Source organism: Lissotriton vulgaris, chromosome 7 (assembly GCF_964263255.1).
Source record: "Lissotriton vulgaris chromosome 7, aLisVul1.2, whole genome shotgun sequence".
NCBI classification, from domain to species: Eukaryota; Metazoa; Chordata; class Amphibia; order Caudata; family Salamandridae; genus Lissotriton; species Lissotriton vulgaris.
The window spans coordinates 35,716,619-35,734,550 of NC_141695.1; positions in this window are offsets into that span (position 1 = coordinate 35,716,619).

Sequence of the window (17,932 nt, forward strand, 5' to 3'; positions counted from 1 at the left end):
CAGGCAGATTCTTCAACCGGCGCCAAAGTTATTCCCTATAGAATGTTGCGGATTTCCTATAGAAAACAATCCTAACTATAACTACCTACTGGCGACCGCCAGTAGGTAATATATATATATATATATATATATATATATATATATATATATATATATATATATATATATATATATATATATATTTATTTATTTATTTATTTATTTATTATGCAACTTATAACGCGCAGACTAAACCCGAAGGTATCAAGGCGTCTATCAAAATCAATAAACAGAATATACATAGCACCACTACGGGTATGCACGTGTAAAAAGGTGAGTCTTAAGCGCGGATCTAAAAGTTTGCAGAGAGGGACTGGATCTTACTTCCAAAGGGAGGGCATTCCACCACTTAGGTGCCAGGAAGGAAAAGGCCTTACCTCCCCATCTTGCTTTTCTGACACGAGGTACAGGTATATATGTATATATATATATATATATATACATATATATATATATATATATATATATATATATATATATATATATATATATACATATATATATATATATATACATATATATATATATAAATATATATATATATATATATATATATATATATATATATATATATATATATATATATATATATATATATATATATATATATATATATATATATATATATATATATATATATCTTAGCTCCTGCACAACACCAGGACATTGCACTCACAGGCGGGTGCTCCTTGAAGTGGGGGTGCACCCACTTGTCAAATCTCTGCTCCAATTCCGTCCCCAGGGACAATTTCCAAACGGTAAAACAGCACTCTCGGGAAACAGTTTGGGTTATTTTATTTGAACACCAAACAAACACTGCTCAACAGACGCGTTTCGGTAGTAAACCTTCATCCAACCTTCATTTTCTTCTTTCTTTCCTTTGGTATTTTGATTCTTCATGGTCACTGTTGGACACAGGTGAAATAGTATGATATTGAGCGTATAGCCCATCCAGGGCTTAATTATGGACTTTTGAAACAGGTCTATTTCGTATTGATTGTAAATAGATATGCCCATCTATGGGCTTTATTTTGTTTTGTTTAGTCATTGATATAGTGATTAATTTGGCATTCAAAGATGGCGCTCATCTACATTAGGATCTGGTTGATTCTCATGAGTCCTTTTTTGCTTTTCATAAACCTTGTGTTCTTAACTGTGACCAAGATGGCGCTTCGGTAAACATGGATGAAGGTTTACTACCGAAACGCGTCTGTTGAGCCGTGTTTGTTTGGTGTTCGAATAAAATAACCCAAACTGTTTCCGGAGAGTGCTTTTTTACCGTATGGACATTGTCCCTGGGGACGGAATTGGAGCAGAGATATATATATATATATATATATATATATATATATATATATATATATATATATATATATATATATATATATATATATATATATATATATATATATATATATATATATATCCAAAACTAGCAGGAACCCACTTCGGAAAGAAGCCACACGGAGATTACAGTGTAGCTCAGGAATCACTTTAATGTCAGCCTGCCAGCAGGAAACACTTCAGGAAACAAAATTCATTTGCGTGCCATTTCATGCCAGACGCGTTTCAGGGGTCAATCCTTTCATCAGTGGCATATGTGGGGAGACTGAGGGAAAGCGCTCTGGAACGCACACTGTTCAAATGTATCGCCCCTGCCCTGCTGGGCGTGGCCTCACGGCATTCTGGGCGATGTAGTGCGCGTCGTTCATACCTCAGTGGGTGAGTTTTCCATAGTCAAAAAGTGTCCATGAGTAAAAGCAATGTGTTCCAGAAGGTACTTGCCCCGCTTTATGACTGACAAGGAGCTTAAACAGGTTCCTTCCTGCAGAGGTACCAGCTTACATCCGTCCCGTAGAAGGTAACAGCCGATGCTGTCACCACGGACCCGCTTGGAAGGCGGTGGACTTCACACCACGACCGGGTTGCGGCCGTATTTAAATCCAAAACTAGCAGGAACCCACTTCGGAAAGAAGCCACACGGTTCATACCTCAGTCACCCACTGAGGTATGAACGACGCGCACTACATCGCCCAGAATGCCGTGAGGCAACGCCCAGCAGGGCAGGGGCGATAAATTTGAACAGTGTGCGTTCCAAAGCGCTTTCCCTCAGTCTTCCCACATATGCCACTGATGAAAGGATTGACCCCTGAAACGCGTCTGGCATGAAATGGCACGCAAATGAATTTTGTTTCCTGAAGTGTTTCCTGCTGGCAGGCTGACATTAAAGTGATTCCTGAGCTACACTGTAATCTCCGTGTGGCTTCTTTCCGAAGTGGGTTCCTGCTAGTTTTGGATTTAAATACGGCCGCAACCCGGTCGTGGTGTGAAGTCCACCGCCTTCCAAGCGGGTCCGTGGTGACAGCATCGGCTGTTACCTTCTACGGGACGGATGTAAGCTGGTACCTCTGCAGGAAGGAACCTGTTTAAGCTCCTTGTCAGTCATAAAGCGGGGCAAGTACCTTCTGGAACACATTGCTTTTACTCATGGACACTTTTTGACTATGGAAAACTCACCCACTGAGGTATGAACGACGCGCACTACATCGCCCAGAATGCCGTGAGGCCACGCCCAGCAGGGCAGGGGCGATAAATTTGAACAGTGTGCGTTCCAAAGCGCTTTCCCTCAGTCTTCCCACATATGCCACTGATGAAAGGATTGACCCCTGAAACGCGTCTGGCATGAAATGGCACGCAAATGAATTTTGTTTCCTGAAGTGTTTCCTGCTGGCAGGCTGACATTAAAGTGATTCCTGAGCTACACTGTAATCTCCGTGTGGCTTCTTTCCGAAGTGGGTTCCTGCTAGTTTTGGATTTAAATACGGCCGCAACCCGGTCGTGGTGTGAAGTCCACCGCCTTCCAAGCGGGTCCGTGGTGACAGCATCGGCTGTTACCTTCTACGGGACGGATGTAAGCTGGTACCTCTGCAGGAAGGAACCTGTTTAAGCTCCTTGTCAGTCATAAAGCGGGGCAAGTACCTTCTGGAACACATTGCTTTTACTCATGGACACTTTTTGACTATGGAAAACTCACCCACTGAGGTATGAACGACGCGCACTACATCGCCCAGAATGCCGTGAGGCCACGCCCAGCAGGGCAGGGGCGATAAATTTGAACAGTGTGCGTTCCAAAGCGCTTTCCCTCAGTCTTCCCACATATGCCACTGATGAAAGGATTGACCCCTGAAACGCGTCTGGCATGAAATGGCACGCAAATGAATTTTGTTTCCTGAAGTGTTTCCTGCTGGCAGGCTGACATTAAAGTGATTCCTGAGCTACACTGTAATCTCCGTGTGGCTTCTTTCCGAAGTGGGTTCCTGCTAGTTTTGGATTTAAATACGGCCGCAACCCGGTCGTGGTGTGAAGTCCACCGCCTTCCAAGCGGGTCCGTGGTGACAGCATCGGCTGTTACCTTCTACGGGACGGATGTAAGCTGGTACCTCTGCAGGAAGGAACCTGTTTAAGCTCCTTGTCAGTCATAAAGCGGGGCAAGTACCTTCTGGAACACATTGCTTTTACTCATGGACACTTTTTGACTATGGAAAACTCACCCACTGAGGTATGAACGACGCGCACTACATCGCCCAGAATGCCGTGAGGCCACGCCCAGCAGGGCAGGGGCGATAAATTTGAACAGTGTGCGTTCCAAAGCGCTTTCCCTCAGTCTTCCCACATATGCCACTGATGAAAGGATTGACCCCTGAAATGCGTCTGGCATGAAATGGCACGCAAATGAATTTTGTTTCCTGAAGTGTTTCCTGCTGGCAGGCTGACATTAAAGTGATTCCTGAGCTACACTGTAATCTCCGTGTGGCTTCTTTCCGAAGTGGGTTCCTGCTAGTTTTGGATTTAAATACGGCCGCAACCCGGTCGTGGTGTGAAGTCCACCGCCTTCCAAGCGGGTCCGTGGTGACAGCATCGGCTGTTACCTTCTACGGGACGGATGTAAGCTGGTACCTCTGCAGGAAGGAACCTGTTTAAGCTCCTTGTCAGTCATAAAGCGGGGCAAGTACCTTCTGGAACACATTGCTTTTACTCATGGACACTTTTTGACTATGGAAAACTCACCCACTGAGGTATGAACGACGCGCACTACATCGCCCAGAATGCCGTGAGGCCACGCCCAGCAGGGCAGGGGCGATAAATTTGAACAGTGTGCGTTCCAAAGCGCTTTCCCTCAGTCTTCCCACATATGCCACTGATGAAAGGATTGACCCCTGAAACGCGTCTGGCATGAAATGGCACGCAAATGAATTTTGTTTCCTGAAGTGTTTCCTGCTGGCAGGCTGACATTAAAGTGATTCCTGAGCTACACTGTAATCTCCGTGTGGCTTCTTTCGGAAGTGGGTTCCTGCTAGTTTTGGATATATATATATATATATATATATATATATATATATATATATATATATATATATATATATATATATACACATTTTTTTATTTAATTAAAACATTTATTCTTTTAAATTGCATTATTTAGATATGTATTTATTATTTAATTTTATTACCCTTTACGCCCTAAAAATGAATCCCACCCTTCTCCATTTAAATACCCCTGCACCCCATAATCATAACCCACCCTTACTCCTTAAAATACCCCAACACCCTTAAACACTAACCCATCTTAACCCTATAAATATACCCTGTACCCCAAAACCCAAACCTATCGCTAAACCCTAAAAATACCCCTGTACCCCAAAACCCAAACCTAGCTCTGAACACTATAAATACACCTGTACCTCAAAACCCAAACCTACCCCATAACCCTAAAATACCCCTGTACCCCAAAACCCAAACCTAGCCCTGAACCCTTAATATACCCCTGTACCCCAAAACCCGAACCTACCCCAGAACCCTAAAAATACTCCTGTACCCCAAAACCCAAACCTAGCCCTGAACCCTAAAAATAACCCTGTACCCCAAAACCCAAACCTAGCCCTGAACCCTAAAATACCCCTGTATCCCAAAACCCAAACCTAGCCCTGAACCCTAAAAATACCCCTGTACCCCAAAACCCAAACCTAGCCCTGAACCCTTAAAATACTCCTGTACCCCAAAACCCAAAACTACCCCTGTACCCTATACCCCAAAACCCCAAATAACCCTTAAAATACCCAAACACCCCAAAACATATACCTCAGTACCCCAAAACATATACCCCTATACCCATACTTATCTCATCCAAACATTAAAAAAAACATGCTTTTACCATTCATGCATTTAAAACGAATTTCGTTGTAAATGTATGCATGGTAAAAGCATATAAAATGTAATGCCATGCGTTATAATGGCATTGCGGAGTCATGGTACTTTCGTAATGAAAGTATGCGGAGTGATGGTATGCGGTAAGAAAGTTGCGGAATAATGGATGTTTACCCTCCCCCGGTAAGTACATTGGTGGCACGGCGGCCCACATCTCCAGCAACATACTCTTTTTTTTCACCACCCATTTGATAAATGCACAGGTCTCTCTCATTGATGGCCAGCACCGACATACACTTTTAGACACACCTCCCGCCACAAGTTCTAGAATTGCGAATTTTAGAGCTGAGGAGCTACGTCCAAATCTCGGCATCAGCTCAACATCCTGTGATTCCAGGCAAATCGCTTTGTCTCCCCGTGCCTCCCACAAATGAATGTGTTCTTCTGTAATGTAAATTGTGCTCATGCCATGTTGTCGAGTTCGCGCTATATAATATTGCAACGAAAAATAAAGTAGGGAAACTCGAGTTCACACACTACTGAACGCGCACTCTTAAGTGCATCAGCAGTGCACTGTGAATCGGAGCGTTTCACAAGCCTGTCACAGATGAGAGAGCGGAAATTTGAATAGAAATTATGTATAGGCCGTATTTACAAGCACATTGTGTAAACGTAGGAATGAAACGTATATCGTAATGTGAAGTGATACTTATAGCATATAGATAACCGATGTAATCAACGTAAATATAGGAAACGTAACTATAGTCACTTTAGAACATGTATTAGATTTAAAAGGCCCGTGTATGTAGTAGGCTGATATAGAGATGATGTAGAAATGCTTACGAAATGTAGAACGTGCAAAGTAGAATTCATGTACGTGTAAAACTTTAAATGAAGAAGCGGCGAGAAATGTAACGTGGAGAAGTGCGCAGAAAGTATACATACGACAATGTAACGAATAAGCATATAACCTCGTACTATATATATTATATATATTATATGTAAAATGTATTCAAGTATAATCAAGACTTTAGCTAAATACGAATATATAAATGTGTGTTAAAGGTTATACTGTGTAGAAGGCTTTTTGTAGAAATGTTAGAAAGGTTTAGGTCATTTGTGATTCTAACCTGACTGACCAAGGGTTAGCAGGAACACAGTCCGATGTATATAATTTAGCGGACTTACAGGAGTCGTAAATAGTTTGATGTGGACATGAGAGCCAAGAAGTCTAGCACTTGTTAGATTTAAGGTGACAACGCTGGACAAGGTTTATGGCCTGAACGTGATGAGAAGCGCTAAGAATTTGAAACTTGTTTTTGAATGACCATTCACAGGACCTAGAAGGTCAAAGAATAGCAGTTGTAAGTTAAAGTCTTGTTTAAGTTCATATGATTTCTGATCTGAAAGTGTCAACTGAAATTGTCAATAAGAAGATGAAGATGACATCTAAAGAAGAAAGGTCAACTTAACGGACGGCGAAAGAGATGAAGTAATGGAAGAAGCCAGAAACTGACATCATCGGGGAAAGTCCGTGGTGGGCGTCAAGGGGCGTTCCACCCACACTGTGATTGTGTATTTTAGGGACAGCACCCCGGGGAGGAGGTAGCAATTGGAGATTAGGAACAGCAAGGGAATTGCTCAAGAGAGAAGTGCAAGGGTAGATGACTTGAGCAGATGCGCTGAGAGACATCAGAGCGCAAGAGAGCAGTAGGCCGAGGACCCTTAAGAAGAGCGGATGGGTAGGCAGAGAGGGTACTGCTTCTTAGACTTAAGTTACCTTTAGAGGCTAAGAGAGTTTGAACTTCTTTGGGAGTCAAACTGCTGACACCTTTTTAGGTTAGGAACTTGCGAAGTAGGGATGTCACATAGCATAGAGTAGGGACAGATTTAACGTGATATTTTTTCTCTTTCTGTAGACGACGCCAAGGAACCACTTCACATCGAAGCTTTAAATTGCTGAATGTGGAATTGATTTTGTATTCTTTTGTATACTTTGATCCCGAGAGGATTGTATTTGCGTTTAACTTTGACTTTATATAAAACTTTTAAACTTTATCAGTTGTAAGTGGTTCTTCCGAGTGGCGTCCGTTAATGGGGTTTGTCTAAACCTATGCAGGGGTTGTCTTTTACTCAATGACAGATACGATCGGTCCAAAATAGATGAATGAGATAAGTTATTAAATTGATCATAAATTGATATCAAAATCTCATTCCCCGCAGTTGGTAGCAGAGTAATGATGGTTATCTTCTTGAGGAAGACGACCTAGGCCAGGTTTAGTTTACCCCAAGGTCCCTAGTCATCGACGACCAGAAGAAGAATCCCTGCCGAAGACAGTGCTGACGGTGCGACGAGAGAAAAGCAGCAGAATCGGTCGAGAGTGAGTATAAGGGTCATGCGTTGTAAGATTGCGGTGTTTTATGTTGTTCCTGTGTTGTAATGTCAAGCGGAGTTGAATGCCTGTAGTGTGATTGAGGGAAGGTTGTGAGCGCGCGCAACCGGATGAAATCTTATGTCCAGAGGACTTAAGTGGTTCGGGTGTATCGAACACCCAGAGTAATTTGTCTACCATTGAAAGGGAGTCATGAGGTACCATTGATTTCCCGACAGACCGATGATAGGGGGAGCGTATGAGTGAGTGTATGAGTAACGGACGCTGGTCGTACGTTTACTGTGTGTAAGTAACCTATCAGTTGAGGCGATCGTCTGACCGTAAGAGGGAAGACGTTTTCGTCAGTTGAGGTGACAATTACAGTTAGACTGTGGCCGTACAGTCAGAGAAAGGTGATCGCTTGGACGGAAGTAGTCATTTTTCAGTGTATGAATGAAAACGCATGCGAAATCGTGAGACAAATTGAGAAAGAAGGAGAATTGCTGCAAGAGGAAACGAGTGACGTCAGCATAGAACCGCGCTGAGATTGGTTAGTTTGTCAGACGTCAGCGAAGAGTCGCACTGAGATAGGCCGATTAGCGAGAGCCGCGTAGGGATTGGTTGTTGGTTGTCATCGGGACGTAAACAAGGAAGAGTAAAGGGAAAATTGTAAAGTATTGAAAATGAAGTGTTTTAAGAGTTTAAGAGCACTCTTTAGGAGAAATAGAAGAAACTTATATGCCGGAGAGGAAGCTCCACCAGAAGGCACACCAGCTTATTATATGGCAGTAAATGTAGGCTTACACTCGATACTATGGATCTCCGAGTGGAATAAGCTAACTGAAGGGAACAAGGAACTGGCGTTTCCGAGATTTGGAACGTTTAAGCTAGACGTGTTGAACCAACTGAAAGCAGTAATGCTTGCAACAAGACCTCTACCGAGGCCAACACAGTTCGAAGCGCTTAGTGTATGGTTTAGAACAGCACACGAGAAGAGCGTAAAGAGGCGCCAGGAAAGAGTGAGACGATCAGTAAAGGCAGTACAGGATGCCAAATGGGATGAGGAAGCTAAGAAATGGAGGGTGCAAAAGATAGAAGCAGACAAACTGTTCACCATGATAGAAGCCACGGGAGAAAAGAAACCTCTAGAGGAAGAAGAGGAAAGCGAGACAGAAGAGGAACTGATAGAGAGGCTATTGACAGATAGACCACCTCCGTACAGCGGAGGGGCCGCAAGTCCTATATTACCACAAGAGGACGGAGCTAGATGGGGAGAATATAAATCGATCCCAGTATCAGAGTGGGATGCCAAGAAAGAGGAGGAGGTACCTCAATCTAGTTCCGAACAAAGAGTAGTGGGAAGATTCGTGGTCCAGAAAATGCCAGAAACACAACATGCAAGGTCTTACCAAATGCCAGATGCTCTACAAGTACCGGTTACCATAGGCCCTATTGTGTCAATCTACAACCCAGAAGGGGTCCAGCAGGAGGAACAGGCACGATGGGACAGGGAAAGGGCAGAGATGGAGAATAGGGATCAGAGACAGATATTAGCACCGATGAGTCGGAGTACCCCATTAGATACCGAAGTAGGTCCCTGGGTAGAACATGGGCGTCAAAGAGGGTCAATGGACTTAAGGGGACCAAAACCGAAGTCCTTTAAGGAATTAAGGGAATACCTGAAGGATTGGGATACTGCCGAAGAGATCAGGAATAAAAGTGTAGAAACAGGAGCTGAGTGGAGAGACCAAGATAACCGGGTTCTCTCTCATTGTGGAGCTGGCGAAAGCAGCCCGGAGTGGGAGAGAGGGAGTCAAGAAAGCAGAGGAAATAATTGCCCTACTATTAGTAGCAATAGGCAAATGTGCGACGACAGGAGTACAGGGTGTGGCGAAGTGCCTCGCGTCACCTTTAGTGAGGGAGAACAAAGGACGCAGGAGTACCGTAATACTTTCAGGTGCACTCACCATACCCCGGGTGAAACAGTGCAACATTGGAATCACGGAAACATGGAGAGTCGCGAAGCGTCTCGACATGCATCCGGCGATAGTAGACAAAATCATGACAATGTAGGGAGTCGCGAAACGTCTCGCCATACTTCTGGTGATCAGGATCGAGATCGTGGGAGCATGGGGAGCCATGAAGGACCTTATCGTTTATTGAGCGACACCAGACAGCAAGCGAGTTACAGTAATGTTGAACAGAACGGTGGATCCTATCTCGTATCTGGAGAAACCGAGCCGAAACGACGCAGTGTAGGGATGGGGGATGGAGTAATGTTCCACCACACCCCACGGGAAGATGGAAAGGCTTGGGATCTAGAGAGGTGGGAACAAAGAGATGGAAGGAAAACTCCTCATAACTCACCTGTGTTCAGGCGTAGGGCGCACAGTGGAGGTGAGAGAGGTATGAGCGAACCACCTAGGACTGACATACTGAGAGCTGAAATAAAAGCAAAACGGCTCGATGTAATGAGTTTAAAGTCAGACCTAGATGAAATAATTGACGGCACAGTGAAAATAGAAAGATTAGAATTGTACGCACCAGATGAAATATTGTTTTTATCCAAGGATGTTACCCGAAGAGCGAGGTCAGCTCATGAAAATTTATCTAATTTGGCAAATAGGTATATGATAGACCTGTCACGAACTAAAGTTTTACAGGGTAACCATAGGCTAACTTGCTCGGATCAGGATCTGGATGAGCGTAGAACAATCGCGCTGAAGGTACACATAAGGGAATTGATTCAGAGTATTAGAATATGGAGAGATCTGGATAGATGGGAGGAAAGATGGTCTAAGAAGGGATCCGTAAGAAGGAGTTCACTTACAAGATCCCCGGATACAGACCTAATGCGAATGGAAGCATTCCCTTTGCGAGAAATCGCGAACGGAAATTACGTTCACGTACCATGGAGTAGGGGGGATTTGGCGGCATTTACCAATTCCTTCCCAAAGCTTAGAGAAAATCCCGTCGAGTGGTACAAGCAGGTGGAAAGATTTGTGAAGATCTCGAAGGTACTGTGGATCGATTTGAACACATTGTTCGATATCGTAGTACCCGGAGATTTGTGGACGGCATGCAAGCTTAGTGTTGAATGGCCTACTTGCGAGCCTCCGAGAGACACCCGGACGAATGGTCCATCAGTCAGAGTCATGGAGAAATACGAAAGAGTCATAACATGGCTGAAAGAGAAAGTGCCAGTGCACGATATAGACTGGGTTAAGATAGATCGAACTACTCAGGAGCCGAAGGAAACAGTCCATGAGTTTTATGAGCGATTGCTGAAAGCATTCAAGCAGTACAGTGGGTTAGATGTAATGGATCCTAAGGACATAGGACAGTTTGTGTCGAAGTTTGTTCTAGGATTAAGACCAGACATAAGCCTGATGATACAACAGCATCTGATTTGTTGGCAGAACAAACCTTTAGATGAAATTCTTAGGTATGCGAGGTACTGTAGCGATGAGATAGATTCAAAGGCAAAGAAACTCAAGGAAAAGTTAATGCTGGTACAAATGCAAGCAGCTGGAAAGGGTGGACAGCGGCAACAGGGAACAGGAGCGCAAGTAAAGAAACAGAATAATCAGAGCAGAGATGAGGAAGAAAGACCGAGACCGAGAATGGATATTGCGACACTGAAAAAGACAACAAGATGTCATCAGTGTAACGAAGTGGGACATTGGCGACGCGAGTGCCCTTACAATGTTGAGACAGGGGAATTAGAACAAGAGGAGGAAGAGGTACAGAATAACGTGGTTAAGGGAGCCGCAGCCCCGAAGGGAAAGTTTATCAAAGGGGGGACTCAGACTCCTCGAGCCCCGTTTCCTCAACCGCCTCGCATCACAAACGGAGGGAAAACCTATAGACAGATGCCATTGTTTGTAGGAGGAGAAGAATGCTATTACGTTGATCCTCTTACAGGGCAACGAGTAATCAGGGAGGAAGACTGTACTCTAGGAGCAGCCCTGGAAGTAGATCAGAGAGGACCATACGTAGAGGCTGAAGTATCTGGATGTCCTACAACCTTTTTGGTGGATACAGGGGCCACTCGATCCACGTTGAGATCAGCGGTAGTCCCAGGTCTGCCAATATCGGGAGAGACGATTCAGGTGGTAGGAGTCGCAAACAAGAGGATGACAAATCCTCTGACCGAACCAGTGTCAGTAAAGATAGGGAATTACAGTGACGAACATCAGTTTGTGATCTGTGATTCGAGTCCTGTGTGTTTGCTAGGGAGAGATTTGCTGTGTAAACTGAATTGCACAATACATTGTACACCTGAAGGAGTAGAAGTGCAGACGAATGATGAGGATGCCGATTTTAAAATTGTAAACTCGCAAGAGTGCGTGGAACTATATCCTACCTTAACAGTGGAGGAACTTCCACAGGATTTGAGAGAGAAAGTGTCAGATGAGGTGTGGGATTTTACTGGAGAAGAAATAGGACTGATTAAAGGAGTAGAACCAGTAAAAATCTTGGTAAGAGCCAATGCGGAATATCCAAGAACCCCACAATACAAGTTGACTCCAGAGACGATTGCAGGAATAAAGCCTGTGATTGAATCCATGATTAAACAGGGAATACTGAAGGAGATCGTGGGAAGTCCATGTAACTCCCCGATTATGGGTTTGCACTTTGCAGAAGCCTAGTGGAAAATACAGAATAGTGCAGGATCTTCGGAAGATTAATAATATTGTTGTCTCATGTTGTCCAGTGGTACCGAATCCATCAGTGATATTATTTCAGATACCGTTCCAAGCTGAATGGTTTACAGTGATAGATTTGTGCCAGGCTTTCTTTTCGATACCGTTAGACGAAGAGAGCCAGTATCTTTTCGCTTTTAAGCTGGAAGATCGCGTCTTAACATGGTGTCGTATCCCTCAGGGGTATACAGAGAGCCCATCGATCTTTAACCAGTTATTAAAACGAAATCTTGAAAGTCTAGTACTGCCCAAGAATTCGGTTCTAGTCCAGTACATAGACGACCTCCTAGTTGCGTCAGAAACTGAGGAAGCTTGCAGGGAAGACACTATAACCTTGTTAAATCACTTGGCCGAGAATGGACACAAGGTGTCTCCAAGTAAATTGCAATATTGTAAGACTGAAGATCATGAAAATGAACGCGCCTACAACACAAAGAGAAGTCAGGATGTTTCTAGGTATGGTCGGTTATTGTCGGCAGTGGATAGCTAACTTTTCGCTGAAGGCAAAACCGTTATTACAACTGACGCACAAAGGAGTGAGTGATCCGGTACCATGGGACAAAGATTGTTTGATGGCGTTTTTGCAGCTGAGGGAGGACTTATGTCGTGCCCCGGCTTTAGGAATGCCTGATTATACAAAACCGTTCTTGCTTTACTGCTGCGAAAGAGAGGGATGCGCTTTAGCAGTTTTAGCTCAGATCCACGGAGATGCGCGTAGACCAGTGGCGTATTTTTCGGCTACATTAGATCCAGTAGCCGCAGCGTTGCCCGGATGTCTCAAATCCGTAGCTGCAACGGGTGTCAGCATTGAACGTTCTGAGAGCGTAGTCATGGGTCACCAGTTAGAGGTGTATGTACCACATTCTGTAGAACTGTTAATGACCAGGACTAAGACTCAGCATCTGACAAATAGCAGGCTCACACGCTACGAGCAAGTCATACTGGCTGCCGAGAATGTGACCCTAAAAAGATGCTCCGTCTTGAATCCTGCAACTTTGATGCCACTTCCGAATGAGGTGGATAATGAAAATTGTACAGATCATGACTGCCTTGATGTGACTGAATTATGCACCAAACCGAGACCCGATATTGTGGATGAGCCATTGACTGACCCAGATGAAATTTTCTTTGTTGATGGTTCATGTGTAAGAGACAATATCGGTCAGCTGAGAGCAGCTTATGCAGTTTGCACAATTACGAGAGTAATAGAAGCCGCCTGCCTGGAAGGAGTACACTCCGCTCAGGTAGCTGAAATTGTTGCTTTGACTCGTGCTTGCTTAGCGGGCGATAAACTTCGAGTCACCATATACACCGATAGCCAGTATGGTTTCGGGGTAGTTCACGATTACGGGCAGTTATGGTCTCAAAGAGGTTACATGACCTCCTCGGGTTCTCCCATTAGGAATGGAGAATTCGTGAGACTTTTGTTAGAGGCATTGCAAAAACCGATGGCCATAGCAGTGGTCAAATGTGCAGCCCATACAAAGAATGTTGACTTTGTGTCACTAGGAAACCGCTATGCTGATGAAGTAGCGCGTTATTGTGCAGAACAGGGATATTCTCACACTGATGTAAAAGTGGGGGGAATCCAGGAAAGAACTGAATTGACTATGTTGTTGGATACTGTAGATACGTGGGATGAATTACGAAGTGTTCAGGAAAATGCACCAGATGATGAGAAAAAGAGTTGGGAAACAGCTGGTTGTTCTAGAAGCGAGATGAATTTCTGGATCTCCGCCGATGGGAGAGCAGTTTTACCAAATGAACTTGTTAGTCCAATGGCAAGGAAATTGCATGGATCAGCACACATAGGAAAAGATGCTATGGTGAGAGTATTTAGACAGACGTGGTTTAATCCCAAATTTAGAGTAGCGGCAGAAGCTGTGTGTCAGCGATGTACGATCTGTCAGCAACTCAATGTGGGAAAGAGAACACCAGTTACATTGAGTCATATTGGGAGGTCTGGGGGGCCTTTCAATAGAATGCAGCTTGATTTCATTGAAATGCCTAAATGCAACAGACTCAGATACGTTTTAGTGATTGTTTGCATATTTTCTAGATGGGTTGAGGCTTACCCTACACGTAGGTGCGACACACTTACAGTAGCAAAATTGTTACTTAGAGAGTTAATACCGAGGTTTGGGGTGCCATCCTCTTTGGAATCGGACAGAGGAACTCATTTTAACAGCGAAATAGTGAAGATGTTATGTTCAGCTTTGAGTATCGATCAGAAGATACACTGCAGCTATCGACCAGAAGCTTCAGGGATAGTAGAGCAAATCAACAGCACGATAAAGTCCAGACTTGCCAAAGTTTGTTCAGCAACATCCCTGAGTTGGCCAGACGCACTTCCAGTGGTTCTTATGAGCATACGTAGCACACCGGATAGAAAAACAGGTCTCTCTCCACATGAAGTGCTAATGGGGAGAGCTATGAGATTGCCATCGGTTCCGACTGCAGCACTAGTGAATATCACAGACGATTTGATCTTGGACTACTGTAAGGGACTATCTGATGCCGTTAATTCTGTGTCCCTCCAGGTCCAGGCTGCAGAGGTTCCATCAGCACAGGATTTGTGCCATGACCTGAGTCCGGGAGACTGGGTCCTGGTGAAGAAGCATGTCAGGAAGAACTGCTTAGACGTGCGCTGGAGAGGACCGTTTCAAGTTATACTTGTGACGAATACCGCAGTAAAGTGTGGAGGTCTGCCAAACTGGATACATGCCTCACACACCCGAAGAGTGCCAACACCTCTAGAAGAAACAGCTCCTCTCTCGGATGAGAATCCAGCGGAAAGCAGAGAAGCCATAGAGGGGGAAAGCCAAGCTGTGGAGGTGATCGAGGGAACTGAGATTGAGACGGAACAGGTCGACGAAGGTCAGGACATCAGTGAGACCGAAGTCGCCTCAGGAGAAGAAAGTAATTGGGAGTCCGATACAGATATCGAACAAACTGAGAGTGACCAAGAGACTGGTCCAAGAACAAGGAGCAGAAGGACAAAGAGAGACGAAGCCAGTTGGCCGGAGAGAAAGAAAAGGCCAAGCTCAGAAGAAAAGCAAGGAAGAACTCTTGTCCCGATTGCTGAAGAATCGGATCAGGAAGAGGAAACGACAGACTCAGGAACTGAAAGTCCAAGAAGATCGAGAAGGGTACGTGTGCCCTGCAGAAGGTACGCCACCCCAGAGTGGACTTATCTAGCAGATGTCTTGGGGACAGAAATCTGGGAGAGTGAAGAAAGTGAAAGTAATCGATCACGATCCATTTGTGGCAGTGGAGATATGGATGTTGACGCCTGGACTCGAGACTGAGGGATTACTGACTTTCACACTTCCAATACCCCCATATTTGAGTCAAATTCAAGATCTAGTGCTGAAAAGATTACAATTTCCAACTTTTGGCCAGCAAATGCCAGAAGAAGAAGAAAAAGTTATTCGTTTTGAATTATTAGAAATTGTTGTGAAAGCTGCAGGTGCGAGAATAATTGTTGATGCATAAAAGACTTTTGTGTATAAGCTATAAAGAAGAAGATAACCTAGCGCCGAGTGGAAAGAAGAATAAAATTAGGGATTACATTTAGTGGACGGAGAAGGGTTAGGGTTGTCTGTTGTTAAAAGAGAAAAGACATGGTTGCGAAAAAGAGACTTTGTTGATAAAAAGCACTTTAAGGACTGAGAAAGCAAATAAAGCAAACAAAGACTGGAAAAGAAAAACTTTTTGCAAAAGAAGGAGCTACGCTGTTTTGATAACATGGAGAACGGCAACCCAAACCGAAAGACAAGATGTATAGTAGGTACACTTATAGCAATAGTAATATTTCTCATAATTACGGTAGTGACCATATCATACATAATAGGACATGAAACAGATAAAGAAACAGCAAATGTACAGCCTATAACGACTTTGAGACCTGCTCTTGTGGGGAAAAGGGAGGAGAGCAATGTTATACGTGAAAAGGCGTTATTGGCAGATGAAGCTCGTAGATTACACGTAGACGAGTCACAGGGAAACTTTAGGTCAAACGCATATGCTAAACTATTGTACGAATATATCGATGCCATGGAGGCCAAAGATTGCTACGTTTGTATGCAATTGCCGGCTTCTGTAGACGAAGGCATTAGATATCATCATCTCCCATTGACTTATGGGATAACATGTAGTTTACTGCTTAGTATATTTTATGGTAGGGAAGGATTTGAGTACTACTTTTCAAGTTATGATTCGGTACTGCCTGAAGTTCCGAATTATAAGCAAATGAATAAGTGGGACTATTACAAAAAGGAGGATAGACTAGCCAAATTCTTTCTTCCTTGGGATACACTAGATACATCATATGCACGCAGAAATAATCTAACTTGCAAAGTGTCAGAGGTTGAGAAGAAGTTCATAGGACAAGTAGACGATAGATACAGAAGACAGAAGATTCTAAAAATGTCAGGACAATGGAAAACGGATTGGACCGAAGAAGAAAAGGCACATAAAAAGAAGGGTAGCAATGGTCCAATAGCACTGGATAGAACGCAGAAAGGAAAGTTATGTTTAACTCGAAGCAAGACATATTATGAGAGTGTATTTGTAGGTGAAGTGAATTGTGAACATGCTTTTCGTTTAGAGTACTATACGAAAGATTTCATGAAAGGGATGCAAGTTATTCCGAATGTATATTTTGTATGTGGAAGAAATGCCTATGTAAAACTACCTGACAATTGGTATGGTTCGTGTTACTTGGCAATTGTCTTCCCCAAAATATATCATGCAAAAGATGTAGCGATAATAGAAGGAAAGGCTTCGAGGAGAGCGAAAAGGGAAGTAGGAGATGCAGAAGTAGTAGGAGATGTATTTGGAGCGATGTTTCCTATGTTAGGTTTAATACTTAACGATGTTAAGATCAGGAGACTGGCTACAGTTGTGGATAGATTATCTGCAAGTACTGCAAGGTCATTAATGTTAGTAGAAGGCGAGATGCAGTCGATTAGAGCAATGGTTCTTCAGAACCGACTTGCTTTAGATGTACTGCTAGCAAAAGAAGGCGGAGTTTGTAAGGCTTTGAAGGTCCAGGAATGTTGTACTTATATTCCTGATAATTCAAAACCACTTGAGAAAGTCATACGGAACATTACACAGATTCATCAAGAAATCGAAGATTTATCAAAAATAAATGTTTGGGAAAAAGTTGGTCATGGAGTAGGAAAGGTTGGGAGTTGGTTTGCCAACCTTGGTAAAAGCATAGTATGGTATATATTAAAGCCTATATTGATAGTATTAATTTGTATAATCACATTGTTAGGTTTAGTAAAGTTCTATAAATGGTATAGATCGAACCGGTTACAAAGAACAATGAGAGAGCAAGAAAGGAGATTAGCTGCTTTACAAGATCAACAGTACAAAAGCTTAAGAGCTCTCGAGACTATGAAAAGAGGGAATATTGTAACTAGTTCGGTTTAGAAATGTTATTCAAATTGCGTTTAGTGATGACTCCTAGAAGTCATCAAAGGGGGGACTGAGAGAGCGGAAATTTGAATAGAAATTATGTATAGGCCGTATTTACAAGCACATTGTGTAAACGTAGGAATGAAACGTATATCGTAATGTGAAGTGATACTTATAGCATAT